Here is a 14,959-nt window from a genome sequence, read left to right as displayed (position 1 = left end):
TTTTGCTTCACCTTGGTCTCTTTGTGATGACTGGGACGTGCACATGCAGTTAGTGTGGAGGCAGTATAGAGGTGTGCCTGCTGCTGCCGTACTGGTGGGATGTGGTAGAGGAGCTGAAGAGGATAATCTGAGGAAGCTGAGATACGGATGCATTTATTATGTTTAGCGTCAAGAGTTTAAGTTTAAGTGACACATTTAATAACCAGACCCAGACTTGAGCCTCGGGGAAAGGAAATCAAACTGACCTGAACACCTCGGGCGACAGCGAAGGACAAGGAAAAAACAAATAAAACGCAATTAACACCCTATGTCCGCCCCTTCCTTCAACTCCTCCCTTCCCTCCTTCACACGTTCCAATACCCACACTTTCCTTCCTTTCTCAGCACTGCCGCCTCCTACACCGCCATTAATTGCTTCCTTCCTCGTCCCTACGCCGTATTTCTTTACCTTTGCTAGTGAGAACAAGCCTTGCCCTACGTGTGGATACTTTCTCAGTGCTTCCTCTTTGTCCAGGCCACTGCTTCTCCATTCCTGTGACCTCGGCGCTTCTCTGAGGTTTTTTCATTCTCGTCTCTTGTGTTGTGTGGACGTTGTGATGCATTTTGTGACGATTAGAGGATCACGTTAGAGGGTTATTATTAGAATGGGTTGCGCTCTCTCTCTCTCTCTCTCTCTCTCTCTCTCTCTCTCTCTCTCTCTCTCTCTCTCTCTCTCTCTCTCTCTCTCTCTCTCTCTCGTGAAGGAACGAACGTGAGTGAGAAGAGGATAAATTGATCTTTGCCATAATGTAAATGTAGTCTCGACACATCAGGCATTGATTTTCTTCATTTGAATTAAAAATTGGCATATTTGACTTGCATGTTGAAGTTTCCTGTACTTTGAGAGTAGTTTGTTTATTTTTAAACTACTTGAAAGTCTGAAAATAAATATATTTATTTAAGAACCTTTCTTATGCATAGGAAACTTTAATAAGTTCTCTGATTTATTTTATTAATTCACATTTACCAGTATTGTGGCATTCACAAGGGTTGCATAATCATACTCTGTAATGATGAGTTATCTCATTTAATTTATCGTTTCACATGTATCAGTACTATGCATTCACTACTGTTGTCATAATCTAGCGTGTGCAGTGGTCTGCTGTTTTAATACGTAACTGTTGGTGACTAAATTACTTTCCCACTAGCTGCTTTATTCCTGTCATGAATCACGTGAGAGAAACATGCATGTCGGAGTCGCGGAAAGAATCCTTCCATCAAAGACCGTCGGTTTCATAAACTCTAGAGTCTTCATTGCCTTTCTTCGGGTGCATACACACGCCTCACTTGGCTAATGCCGCCACCTCCCGCCAGGCGCCCAGCGGGAGGCGCAGCGGAACCTGAATGCCGTGTGGCCGCCTTCTCATTCGCGTTGGAGGGACGCGCCCTTTGCGCTGGATTAGAGAGATGATGCTGCGGGAAGTCTAGATTAGTTTCATTAAGATTTTTTCCTCTTTCCTTATGTTTTGTGTTTGTGTTTATTTTTCCTTTTTCAAACTTTCTAGGACTCTGGACAAGGGAGAAAGGAAACAGGAAAAAAAAAACAAGAAGTCCATCACTTGCTGTTCCCTTCCTTCCACTCGACAAAAAAAAAAAAAAAAATAAGTGTTTCCTCAAAGAAGCTGGATGAAAGAAATTATTTCTTTTACAGGTGTAGGAAAGGAAGTAGAAACAGGCATTCCATGAACATCTCAATTCGTTATATATATATATATATATATATATATATATATATATATATATATATATATATATATATATATATATATATATATATGAAATTCTGTATATTTATATATATATATATATATATATATATATATATATATATATATATATATATATATATATATATATATATATATATATATATATATATATTTTTATTTTTTTTTCATTCGTTGAACATTTTGTGAACGCCTTACATGCCCAAATTGAGGAAGTTCATTACTTCAAGTAATGCATAAGGAATGCGTGTCGTGACTTGTTGGCAGTCCTCAGCAGTGGGTTAATGTGTCTGACGTGCTCTAGCTCAGTGGGCAGGGATGGCAGCGCCGCTAGACACCCGCTGCTCAGATTGATTCCCTCCCCGGCGTCACTGCCTCACCGTGCGCCAGGTTCTCTTCATTACTCTTCTCGCTGGCCAAGTAGCGTACCTTGACTTTTTGTACCATCCCTGAGGAGGTCTATCCATCTTCCCTCCCTCTTTCTCCTCTCCTCTCCTTCCCTCCCTCCCTCCCTCCCTCCCTCCCTCCCTCCCTCCCTCCCTCCCTCCCCTGCAGGCTCCATAACACTAGTAAGCTGGTCGTGGCAGCAATTACACGAGGGTACACACTTGCCCCAGTTTTGGACGCGGCTCAACCTGCAGGGACGAGAAAGCGGCAACGCGGACACTGTTTTCGTGTTGTGTCTCCGCCTTGATTGGTTCTCCAGATTAATTTTCGTGTTCTTGTTTTGATTAGTTCAGGTATTGTTTATCCATTTTTTTTTTTTTACTACCTAAGTTTAATTTAGTTTTGGTGTAATAAGAAACGCGACACACCTCGCGAAAGTTGCCTCTGCACAGCTGCGAGCGTGACATTAACTTTCGCGGCTGAAAACACGGACACAGACACACAGTCCGTGGCGGTGAAGAAAGGAGAGAAGAAAGACACACGAAGGGCACCGAGCCAAGTGGAGTGCCCGGCAGCGTGCCCCACCAGCCCGGACCTACCGACCTGCCGACCTGGCGACACACTACCGCCGGCGAGAAAGAAAGCTCACCTGGCAGCGAGTCGCCTTGTCGCGGGGAAGGTGTTGGGCCTCCCCTGGGGGCAAGTTTTGCCATTTATCCGCGTAAAGATTGGTTTGAACATGAAGAAGAATTAGTCATGACATTCCTCCTCTTCCTCTCTCCGCCACACGCAGCACTGTGACCTGGTTGTTGCGGCGCATCAGAGAAAATAATCCACTCATCTCCTTTCCGCAGGAGCGAATCAGTAAACGCTCCTCAGTCTAAACATTTGTGCTCGGGATGGCAGTGTGTTTTTTCCTTGAAGTATCTTTTTCGGTCAGCAGTCAGTGGGAAAGAGATATCATATCAAGTCCAGCTAAATATTGGGTGCAATCTTCACATCATCATCATCATTCACATCATTCTTATTCGCTTAATGACGTGAGTACCAAGGTACGCGAATATTATGAAAAACTCGCAAAAGTCGTGATTCTCCGCCACTCCTACACTGGCCTGACAAAATATCCTCCTTCACCACGGGGAAGGTTAAGCAAGACCCACGGCGGTTCCGGAGGCTTTAGACAGAAATACAACTTTACGGGCACATTAAAACAGTGCATTAGTTTTTTCTGGTTTCCAAGTGGTGAGGACTCGCTGCTAATTCCCTCGCCACCTGAGGACGCCGCCGCAGGAAATACAGTAATGTCGCGGCGGCCTGAGTAGCAAGGTGCTGAGCATAGCGGCCTGCCAGCCCCGCCCCAGGTGCCGCAGATGGTCGCCTGTCGCCCGCCCGTGTATGGCCCTCTCTTCCCCGCCCGCACCCCCGAGCCAAGCACTGGAAGGTCATGCCGGCCGGAATATGGGTCACAGGACGACGAATTCTTGAAGGAAGACTGTTGGTGCTTGCTGTGTTATGTGCCACTTCTGCTTCTTGTTTGTGCTGTTTTTTTAATATTTTTTTTACATATTTGTTTTATCTTATTTTTATCATCATCATCATCACCATTATCTTCTTTTTCTTCTTCTTCTTCTTCTTCTTCTTCTTCTTCTTCTTCTTCTTCTTCTTCTTCTTCTTCTTCTTCTTCTTTTTCTTCTTCGTCTTCTTGATAATGAAAATTATAATAATAGTCGTAGTAATAAGCAGGAATGTAAAAGCACCCACCTGTGTGTATCTGTATGTGTGTGTGTGTGTGTGTGTGTGTGTGTGTGTGTGTGTGTGTGTGTGTGTGTGTGTGTGTCTGTGTGTCATTAACTTGTCACTACCTATCACTCTTCATAGCAATCATCATTTCACCATCACCACCACCACCACCACCACCACCAGCGTCATCGCAATCACTCCTCATCACTCCAGTCACCACCCATACTTCACCACTCATCCTCACCACAGTCATCACATCCCATCCACTCAGCTTTCACTCATAATCCTCTGTCACCAGTAGTCACAACCACACCACCTCTCACCCTCACCACTACCACTTATCATCATTTTTCACCACCCATCACCACCCACCACCCATGACGCCTCTACCCCTGTCACGATCTATCACAATCTATCAGCCCATCTCTACACACCGTCACCCTTCACCTTCACCCGCTGCAATCTCTCATCACCATTTTCTCCCTCTATAATCATCGCTCACTTTCATTACTATCCATTACCGTGAGTTGTTTCCTTTTTCACCTCCGCAACCCCTGTCAGATTCTCTCCGCAGCACATCACTCAGACACCACGCCTCCGCTACCATTACGCCACTGTCAACACAAGCATCACTGCCGCCATCATCGCCACATAACGTGATATAACAACAGTACTTAGTTTTCCAGATTTTTGGCATACTCACATGAGCCAGAACTAAACTAGTGAAACCTACCTTGCAAAATGTCAGTTCTCTGTGTTAATGTATGGTATAGAAAGAAAGGAAAAGAAGTTTGTCGTGTATAAGTCTGGCCGTACAGTTCTTACAAATTGAACGAAGTTAGGTTAATATTTCCTCCCCCATCGAATAAAAAGTGCTATTAAAAGTGGCGAGAAAATAATATAGATAAAATAAGGGAGTTTTTTTTTTTCTATTATTTCTTATTTGGTAAATGTATAAAATTCCGAGATGAGGATACCCTGGTCTTGTCGTTCCATTCAGTTTTAGAATGACAGGCTGGGAACAAGGAAACTTTCACGTGCTGCGCTGTAACTCAGTGTCATGGGCGTGATGGTAATATAGATAATGGTAATCCTCCTCCTCCTCCTCCTCCTCCTCCTCCTCCTCCTCCTTGTTGTTGTTCTTGTTGTTGTTAAAATTTATCCACCTGCTCCTCATTTTCGCAGCAGAAGCAGCAGCAGCAGCAACAACAACAACAACAACAACAACAACAACAACAACAACAACAACAACAACAACAACAACAACAACAACTACTACTACTACTACTACTACTACTACTACTACTACTACTACTACTACTACTACTACTACTACCACTACTACTACGACTGGCGTATCACTCTTTTTCTACTACGTCAGTGCACCGGACGTACTGCGTCTTCCTTGAGGGTCTGGGTGATGCATGTAGCGGTTAGAAGAGGAGGAGCAGGAGGAGGAAGAAGAAGAAGAAGAAGAAGAAGAAGAAGAAGAAGAAGAAGAAGAAGAAGAAGAAGAAGAGAAGCCCACAGGAAGGGTAGAGGAAAGGAGGAATGACGGGAGAGAGAGAGAGGGAAGGTCAAGGGCTGAGGGAAGGACGAAGAATGAGTGATGGTTGCGGATGAGAGAGAGAGAGAGAGAGAGAGAGAGAGAGAGAGAGAGAGAGAGAGAGAGAGAGAGAGAGAGAGAGAGAGAGAGAGAGAGAGAGAGAGAATGCTGATGGTAGAAAAAAAGAATATGAGTGGAATATAGAGTAAATAAAGTGCAAAATACTAGGTAAGAGTAAAACAAAAGAAGAGGAAGAGAGAGCAAGGAGAAGAGAAGACTAGAACAAAGAGAAGAACACTGAGAACATAAAAAGAAAGAATAAACTGTGGAATGAACGCGTAGATAAGATTTAAAATACAACGAAGTCCCGGTGAAACAAAGGAACAAGTTTTAGTTTTACGTGTTTTTCCCTCTTTTCTTTTTTTCCTTTTTTTTTTTCTCCCCTTTCATGGCGTGGCAAACCGGATAACAGAATAACAGTAAGTACCGCACCACCCACCCCGACCCTGCCTGACGCCTGACTGTTATTTAAGAGCCGCCCCTATTACGGTCACTCCTGTCAGGCTGCTCTTCACAACACTGCGGCAATCTCACACGTGCCCCACACACTGATACGTACTGTGGCTTCCTTTTTAAATAGCAGCTTATTAGAATGTTTTATTTTGTCTTATTCATGAGAGATGTGTTTTGGTGTGATTGTTTCTCCTTTTTCTTTCTTTCTTTTTTCTGTTATAGCGTAGGAGTTTTTATTGTTGTTTGTTGTTGTTGTTGTTGTTGTTGTTTCATAACAGCTGACAGGTGCCGTTAGTTCATTAGTAAGGTAGCTGCTCTCTCTCTCTCTCTCTCTCTCTCTCTCTCTCTCTCTCTCTCTCTCTCTCTCTCTGCTGGTTTCTTTACTTTGTCTATGAAGTGTTAAGTACAATCTCAATATAATCTGATTTTGCGAGTATCAACAGATTACTTGCGACAGAGAATTACACTGGGTATTGTTTGTGTACTAGTAATGTCACGATTTATGGTGATGGTATTGAAGAGTATGAAGCGGTTTCTGTGGTAATGAAAACGTGTGGTAATGATGATCAAATTAATTGTTTTAAAGGTTCATTATTAAAGATGCTGCTCTCTCTCTCTCTCTCTCTCTCTCTCTCTCTCTCTCTCTCTCTCTCTCTCTCTCTCTCTCTCTCTCTCTCTCTCTCTCTCTCTCTCTCTCAAGCTCTTCGTCAATAGCCAAGTGAAAGAGAGAGAAAAAAGTAGCATGTCTGATTGGCTATATTAATTAATCCATTAGTTCTGTACTTTACACCTAATTAATTTCTTCAATAGGTGTGTAAATACATCCAATAATGTTTTCTTCATCTACTTTCATTTATTCTGGTAATGGCTTTCATATTCTAAGACAACCTTTCTGGGTCATGCTGTTTATGATTTTCCTCTTCCTAGCGAACCTTCCTTCCCTGTGGGTCAGTGGATGTGGAGCAGCAATAATGGATGGGGGATGAGCGCTGTTTGCCTCTGTTGTTCCTGGGCGTCATTGTCTCGGCCGTGATTACTGCTCGTGAGCGTCAATATTTGTTTGGTGGTTTACTTGGATTTTTTTTTTCAACTTTTTCGTTAGCGTAAGATTAGCCAAGAGCTGTAAAACAAACACAGTGGAACTAAGATAAGTGCAGGTGGAAAAAAAAAAAAAAGAGTAAAGGTGGTAGGGATGTAAATTTCAAATAGGAAAAGGTTTTGTTAAGTTGATGAGGCCTCTTTGAAAGTATTCCGGACGTCATCGGTGAAAGGGATGAAGGAATGTAAGCACTGGTTAACTTTTTTTGCTGTGTAGCGATCCGTCCACCATTGAAAAAGATGGAGGGATGTACGCTTATGTTAATTTGTGCTTTAGGAAGGTTCGTCCCGTCTCCCTAGCCACAGGTGAGGGAGATGGAGAGCAAATAGTTACTTCAGAGGTGCAGGAACCGTGAATGTAAAAGTAGAGGAGAGCAGGAGAAACACTGGTGTCTGAGAGGGATGAAAGACGGTGAAAGGGAAGAGACTTCTGAATGCAAATAGTAACTTCAGAAGTGCAGGAACCGCGAAAAAAAAGAAAGGAAGGCAGAATGAAATAGAAAAGAAGAACAAGATGATAAAGAAGAAACAGAAGAAGGAAACAGAGAAAGAGAAAATTCTGCGTTATTCCTCGAGAGATAAAAGACAGTCAAATAAAGGGAAGGCATTTAAAAAGGTTGATGGTAAAGAGAGATGTGGATGAAGCAGGAGATCGTATTCCCGTCTACAACTTGTCACAGTGTCCTCACCGGCTTCAGCATGATGAGAGGTGCCGTGAGTGAGCAGCTTTCCCTCTCGCTCCCTACACTTACACAAAAGGGTCGAGAGTCGGGCTTCATAAATGGGGCAGACTAGACCCTTTTGTGGAATTGATGTATTGGAAAGGACCAAAAACTCTACGCAGGAAATACAGAACAGGACTGTCCGAGAATGTTTGAACCAGAGGAGGGGATTAATTGTTATTTAAGAAAAGGATAGGTGATGGATGGTCATCAGAAGAGCTGCTTACTTATTTTAGCACGTATAGAAATTATATCTTCAAGGCGCCAAAAATCATGAGGTTTTCTTCGTCACTTTATATATAACGGGAGGATCGAAAGTCCAGTCTTCTTTGGGAGCAAAGGACTTACTATTTAAAGATTTCTGGTCTAAATGTCAGATTAATTTAGGTTCAAGTGACCAGAAAATTAGATGAAATATTCAGTTTGTGATACGTTCATGAACATACTGTATGTAATGAGTAACTAATATTCGTAGTTGCGAATTCATTGGAGTTCTGATATATCAGGAAGAGGAACCACCATTTAAGTACTTTAAGTAGAAGATAAGCTTAAAAGAGGATTTCAGTTAGAGGCAAAGAGAGAGAGAGAGAGAGAGAGAGAGAGAGAGAGAGAAGAGAGAGAGAGAGAGAGAGAGAGAGAGAGAGAGAGAGAGAGAGAGAGAGAGAATGTTGGCCGTGTAATAATTTATATTGAAATCTAAAATATATTTCTTAATCGTTTTCGGATTCCATTAAATTATTTCGAAGCAAATCTCTCATCTCTCTCTCTCTCTCTCTCTCTCTCTCTCTCTCTCTCTCTCTCTCTCTCTCTCTCTCTCACGCTCTGAAAACATTAGTTTGTCTTAAATACATTTGTAAACAACTATTTTCTGGCTTTCCTCCCCGCCGTGGCGCAGCGGTGGTCGCCTCTCACTGGTGAACAGAGAAACGCCCGTGACTTTCCTCCCGGTGCTTACGGTCACTTCCGTCACCCTTGTTCACCTGCCGGCTTCTCTCCCCGCATTCCTTATTATTCATTGCGACTCACTGACGAATGTGTCACACTTATTTTTGTTCTTTTATCCCAGTTGTTTTTTTTATTTTTTTGCTAATCATGCGAGCGTTTCATTTTTTCTCATTCTGTTTTCTTCTTTTTTCTTGTTATTTCTTATCTTTATAATATCCTCTGCTTCTAAGACTATGCATCTATCATAATTTCTTTTTGTTTTTCTTGACTGATTGTACTTTATATTCACTACCACCATATCTGCTTCTCTTAATTTCTTTCCACTCTTCTCTCCTCTCCTCCTCCACCACCGCCAGTATGTACTCTGTCTTTCTCTTTCCTTCTTTTCGTACCTTCCTTCATTCCTATCATTTCCTTTTGCTCACCTTAAATTATAACCACCCAAACTACTTCCCTTAATGTACTTCCTTCAGTCTCCCTTTCCTTGTTCACCATCACTACCTCATCCTTCTCCCCACCCCTCTCTCTCTCCCTTTCTCTCTCCCTCTCTCCTTTTGACCACAACCCCCAGTGGAACTCCCTGCCCCCGCACCCTCTGCTCACTGCCCAGACCACTGAACTCTCCACACGCGCCGTAAATCCATAAACACGCAGCGCCCCTCGCCACGCCACGCTTGCTCCGGTGACCTTTCCGGCAGACAGGCAATAAATTAACGCCCACCTTAAATTCCTACAATTCCTACAACAGGTAAGAAGATCTGAACCGCAACTGGATGCCACGTGAATGATTTACGCCGGTGAGATGATGGAGATATCTGAGAGAGAGAGAGAGAGGAGAGGAGAGAGAGAGAGAGGAGAGTGAGAGAGAGAGAGGAGAGAGAGAGAGAGAGAGAGAGAGAGAGAGAGAGAGAGAGAGAGAGAGATTGCCCCGTCATTAAACGATAATTCAAAGTATGTGGAGCGTCAAGTTCTTATTGTATAGCAGAGTTCACGTGTGTGTGTGTGTGTGTGTGTGTGTGTGTGTGTGTGTGTGTGTGTGTGTGTGTGTGTGTGTGTGTGTGTGTGTGTTCACTGAGCTTTGTTTGGGGGCTTTTGTTGGGCTGTACATATTGTGAAGTATAGTCTCTGCCTCAGCACACACACACACACACACTCACACACACACACACACACACACACACACACACACACACACACACACACACACATATTTCACGTATTTGTATATATTGCATGCCACTTTTCTTTGCATTAGAATAAGTGGGTGTGTGTGTGTGTGTTTTGCTCTCTCTCTCTCTCTCTCTCTCTCTCTCTCTCTCTCTCTCTCTCTCTCTCTCTCTCTCTCTCTCTCTCTCTCTCTCTCTCTCTTCTCTTCTCTTCTCTTCTCTTCTTTTCTTTTCTTTTCTTTTCTCTCTCTCTTCTCTTCTTCTCTCCTCTCCTCTTCTCTCCTCTCCTCTCCTCTCCTCCCTGTTGTATCTCTCAAACCACACCAAAATTCCTCTACCATAAAATAAAAAAATCGCAAAGTCCCTTGTCATGCAAAAAAATAAAAAATAGAAAAAGACTGTCAACCATACGTAAGTGGAGGAGCATCGGGCCGCGGGGGGGTCAGTGTCACGGCTGCCGGCCTTCACGCAGGGAGTCACTGGGAACAGAAGCCGAGACCCGCGCTGCAGACTTGGCGAGGGAGAGGAATGCCAGTCCGTGTTTGCTCTTTCTCTCAGTCTCAGTTACTGTAAACACTCCAGCGGCTCTCCAGTGCACTCAGTTTGTCTCGGTGAAAGTGAAAGATGCGTGTTTGGTCTGGACAGTCAATGCTTACTGGCGTGTTGTTGATGTAATTGTCCCGCGTGAGTGGAGGCTGGCTGGGAGTGTCTCGCTTCTCTCTCAGGCGCTGGACGTGTTAGTTAAGGCTTCACTCTCATTACTGGCTCTAGTGTACTGTGTGGGGTGTGTAGGGAGGGGTGTATGTATGTATGTATGTATGTATGTATGTACTCGTATGTGTGGACTTAAGAGGGCGTAGAGAAGCGGCACTGGTGAAGTATATGCACATATTGACTCTCACACACACACACACACACACACACACACACACACACACACACACACACACACACACACACATACTTGCAGTCACGCAGTCATGGTCATATAATGTCTGGGTTTGTGTGCCTCTTTGTCTGTGTCTGTGTGTTTCTGTGTCTGTGTGTCTGTGTTCTTGTGCTTGTGTCTGCGTCTGTATGTTCGGCGTCTGTGTTTGTCTTTCTGCTTTCTCTCTCTCTCTCTCTCTCTCTCTCTCTCTCTCTCTCTCTCTCTCTCTCTCTCTCTCTCTCTCTCTCTCTCTCTCTTAATTCAATTAACTTCAGTTCAAATAGGTTACTAGCCTTAGATATATATAAGTAGGATTAATTCTTATGCTTATCCTCATAATAGCATGGCTGGGCCCGTTAAAATAAACATCTCTGACAGGCCCCTTGAATTATCTATTATGTAGAACTAATGCCAGTGTGAATACTCTGTTACACTTCATAATACAAGTAGGCAAGTATGTTTTGTGTATCTTCCTGATAAAAAAAGACGTGCATTAGGTAAGTTACTCGTATTTTATCCTTCAGGCCTTCGTCGTGCGTGGAGCAGTATTCCTTGAAGTACTTTCAGGAAACTTGCTGACATTATCCCGGATCGTTTCTTGCAAGTGCGAAGACGAAAGGGTTATCCCATCAACAAGTGAAGAAATAGATGGTGAGTGTTCAAGTAAATGGTAGTTATAATTATTATGACCTGTACTTTGCTTATTATGATGATTTTATTTACGTCACACGCGTTTTGTTTAGTCGAGATGGGCTAACGGTATCTATTTTTGATCGGAGTAACAATTTCCTTTTCCCATGTTGTTTGACCAGTTTTCACGAACGATTAGCTTTGGGTCCGCGATCTGTTGCCTCTTGTGGTGGCGGCGCGGCGTGCGGGTGGCCGAGCGAGGCGTCTGTGGTGCAATATTGTTGTGGGAGTGTGAGAACGTAGCGTCTCTGTTAACCGAGGACCGGTGCGGCGTTACGGGAGCGAACCCAAGGGCACGGTCGAAACCACGCCAATAAAATCACCTCCCACTGACTTGGCATTTCGGCGCCTTCCTTCTTTTCCTTCTCCTCCTCTTCCGTTAGTTCCGTTTAGAGAAACCTCCGCCCGTCAGACTGGTGCATTGCAGGTCCCTCCTTCTCCCCGTGCCGTCCAGGGAGGGGGAGGCAAGACAGGATGGAGTGGAGGACAGTTATTTAAGTTTGGGAAGGAAAATATAACAAGGTTAGAGAAAAGAGATTAACAGGTTGGAAGCAGCGACACATACTAAAGTCTTGTGAGGAAAACGTAACAGAAAACAAGAGAGAAGAGGGAGATAAGCAGGCTGGGGGTGTAGACATTTATTATGGCCTACTAATGGGAATGTAACTGGAAGCTAGGGAGAATAGGAAAGGTAAACAGGTTATGTGTCGATAATTAGTGAAGTCTTATACTGGAAAAGTAATGGGAGGCGAGGGAAAAGGAGGAAGATAAACAGGCTGGAAATGTAGACAGTTATTTGAATCTAGGAAAGGTAAAGCAGGAGGCGAAGGGGGAAAAAAAGGGAGATATAAAAGCTGGATGTGTAAGGTGTAATATAGAAGCGAGAGAAAACGAGGGAGATAAAACAAGACACTGAAGACGACGATAGTTATAAAAGCTGTGTAAATGTACATTAACAACAAGCGAGGAAGGAGGAAAGCACAAACAATAACACCAACATTTCCTGTTTTGTACGTGCATTGACGAAAACGTTGCTTTACCTTATTTGATTATACTTGCAAGGCTACGTGTGTTATTTAGAGGTTTCAATGAACAAGAATACTTTCATGCGTCATTTTTATTCACTCGGAGTACCTGTCTACTTGACATTCAGGTGTTGACGAGTTGTTTACGTGCCTCGCTGTGCTGGCGGTGAGAGGGAGAGCGTGTTGAGGAGCCACCTGGCGTGTGGGCGCTGGGGAGGAAGCTCTGGTGAGTCACGAGAGGCTGTGGATGTGTGTGGAGATTAGAGAGTGAGGCTTAGGTGATCCTTCGCAATGATCTGAGCACTGCCGGGATCGTGACGTACCTGGAAAAAAATAATAAATGATAAAGAGAAAAATAAATTGAGAAAAAGATGTGAAATATTGAGGATAGGTATTTTAGATTCTCGTTGCTCTTCGTGTTTGAGAGAAGAGATAATGAAAAAAGAGGAAATAAGACAAAATAGAAAAATAGATTGAATTATTATGGAAGTGAACATTTAAAAATTTTTCTCCCTCCTATTTGAAAGAAAAGGAAGCGAAAAAAGGAAACAAGACAAAACAGAAAAAAGTAAGAAATGAAAATATTATGACATCCAACTTTTTAAAGGCAGCTTCTCTATCGTGTTTGTTGATTGAGAAGCTCACGTCAATCCATGGGACAAAAAAAAAAAAAAAAAAAACCGATCAATTGAAAAACCAGTAGTTCCAAGTGGGAAGAGAGTCTTTTCATTCAGTTCAGGTTTTCCATTGCGTTTCTTGATTATGATGCTTTCGTTCATCCCTCACACTAAAAGAAAAAAAAAAATGCAGAACGAAAGATTTAAGATGCAAACATTATGGGACTCCCTAAGCTCAGGTCCTCCACAAGTGTTTGGAAGGAAAGAGAACGAAAAAAGAAAGCACGAGTATGAAGAGGAAGAAAATTCGTTTAAAATATGATGACTCCTCAAGTTGATGCTTTCGTCATGTTTGTTGATGGTTACAAGGAGGCTCTTTGTTGAATCATGACAATAATTCTTCATCTCGAGTCATGATGAAAGTTTTTATGCTTGTTGAATATTAATGATGCGTTGGTCTGCAGGTGTGTCTCGTTGTCTCGTTACCCACCAGCTGCATGGGAAGGTGTAAGGGAGGGGGAGGGAAGGGAGGAAGGGGACCACAGCAGGTGTATCCCTCTCTCCCCTTTCACCCCCACAAAACACCCCATATCTCCTTCCCCCCTCCCCTGGCATTTTCTTGGCTGCTGCACACGAGACTCAGACAATAGTTGCACAGGAGAAAGTTATACATGTGCTAACCGTTTTGCACGCACGTCCACGCACGCAGACTCTCCTGTCTTGCCCGACCTCACACACACACACACACACACACACACACACACACACACACACACACACACACACACACACACACACATACACACACCTTGGCCTTAACCTTAAAGTATATCATAAATGAAAATGAAACTTGTGTACATTATTGATACCGTAAGATCAGTTCTGTTATTTTGCGCCATATAATAAGGGAAAAAAAAAAAAATGACGAAACCTTGGGGTGAAGATGGCATTCATGTGCTGCTAATGTTGCGAAATAATATCAGTAGCATTATAAGCGCTTGGATAGTTTCACGTTAAAGTAATGAAGTAAATAAGGTAAAGTGAGTTATGGTGTAAGTATGGTTAACCTATAAAGAAAAAAAAAGATGAAAAAAAAAAAAAATTGAAAACGCTAGGATGCTTTAAGAACACTCGTGTCCTGCTCATTTAGACTGGAAAGAAGAAAAAGAAAAATGTAGAAGAGGAAGAAGAAGAAGAAGAAGAAGAAGAAGAAGAAGAAGAAGAAGAAGAAGAAGAAGAAGAAGAAAGGAAATCAGCATCGTATAGTTCGATACGTGCTTCTTCTTTTTTTTCCCCGTCAATTTTCTCTAGGAGGAAAGGTGAAAACTGCTACAGAATACGGAGGTGTTAGAACCAAATGAAGAAAGTGTGAGGACTCCATCACGCCCTGGAAAAGTACTGCGTGCGTGGAAGACTTCTGGAGCACGCGAGAACCACGCCTCGCGGGAAGAAGGGCAGCTATGGGCGGTTGCTGCTGGAAATTGCTCGTGTGGCTTCAGTGAGTCTCGACAGCAGGGAAAAGGAAAAGTTTCGCGGTTTATTTAACAACAGAATATGAATAAACAGAAGAGAAACTTGATCTTTTTCAATGAGTTAATATTATGGACATAAAGGAATAGATAAAAAATCCATTCAGCTTTTCAGTTAAATTCAGATAGGTTAAAGGTGAAAACTTCTTACTTAACAGCCCTCACATGGTATCGGTAGTTAAAGGACTAGTTACCTGGTTATATGTATATGAATGAAAGAAAATCCGTATTTCGGCATCCTTACGTTGTGCGGTGGTTGCACGATGGTTATCCAGTTAGTTATAGTAA

The 14,959-nt window shown here is 42.9% G+C and overlaps 1 long non-coding RNA gene across 1 annotated transcript in view; it reads left to right on the top strand.

Moving 5' to 3' along the window:
- The window catches only part of LOC135099998 (uncharacterized), a 107,679-nt gene that overhangs the window by 26,060 nt on the left and 66,660 nt on the right, over positions 1-14,959 (top strand). Inside the window, exon 3 of the long non-coding RNA XR_010268476.1 lies at positions 11,335-11,461. This is a non-coding gene — a long non-coding RNA (uncharacterized LOC135099998). The remainder of the gene's footprint in view (positions 1-11,334; positions 11,462-14,959) is intronic.

The sequence above is a fragment of the Scylla paramamosain genome, chromosome 4 (assembly GCF_035594125.1).
Source record: "Scylla paramamosain isolate STU-SP2022 chromosome 4, ASM3559412v1, whole genome shotgun sequence".
Classification (NCBI taxonomy): Eukaryota; Metazoa; Arthropoda; class Malacostraca; order Decapoda; family Portunidae; genus Scylla; species Scylla paramamosain.
The sequence above is the reverse complement of the archived record's forward strand: the minus strand, read 5'-3'. Positions and strand labels throughout refer to the sequence as shown.